Below are 913 nucleotides of genomic sequence, written 5' to 3' on the forward strand. Positions count from 1 at the left end.
GGCTTCTTTTGCTTTTGGGGAAGATCTTCCTATTCTTCTGCTGAAGCAGCTCAATTCAATAGAGAGACTGGCCAATCCCCTTGTGGACAAGACTAACACAGCCTAGTCACATATTACCATCCATCCACATGGCAAAGTAAGCTAATTGCTAGGAAGCCATTTTGGACAATAAACCCATAACACCACAGTACTGTAACAATTTATGTATGGCACTTTGAAGAATGGGAATTTTACTTAGTTGTGCTTATACAGAATATATACCTAGACAAAGCAGAGGCTGTTTAAACAGATAAAAAGCATATTGTATGGCTTAAAATCAGTAAATCTATGCATCAAGACTGTATTCTTTGATCATATTTATTCAAATTTCATATTGAGTAAATAATCCAAGAAAATGGAGTATAATTAAAAAAATGTAGTATCAGTATAGGAAGATAATATATGAACCTACGAATTAGAGATGACATACATATTTTTAAGTAAAATTTTCATTTTATACTGGTTTACTTACAAAGTTAATATGTATTATTTGTCACACTTGGATCTTCTCCATTTCCTTTCCCCACCCTTCCCACTACCCTTTAAATTGTGTGACCATATGATTACCCCCCTGTCCATCCTCAACCCCTCTGTTCCCACCCTCCCCTTCCTTGGATCATCATGAACATTCTACAATAAAGGTCACATACCATATCTGTCCTTATTGAACTGAGTTGAATTAGCATTATGCTCTCTAGTCCCTTCCAAGTTATAATGATATAAAAAAAATCATTGTTCGTGCATGCTGAGTAGTATTCCATTGTGTGAATGTGTCATAGTTTCTCAATCCATTTTATTGTGGTTGGACATTTGGGTTGTTTCCATGTTCTTGAGATGGTGAATAAGGCTGTTAGGAACATTTGTGTACAAATCT

This window comes from Elephantulus edwardii, unplaced genomic scaffold (genome assembly GCF_000299155.1).
Source record: "Elephantulus edwardii isolate Elephantulus edwardi_28Jun2011 unplaced genomic scaffold, EleEdw1.0 scaffold00018, whole genome shotgun sequence".
Classification (NCBI taxonomy): domain Eukaryota; kingdom Metazoa; phylum Chordata; class Mammalia; order Macroscelidea; family Macroscelididae; genus Elephantulus; species Elephantulus edwardii.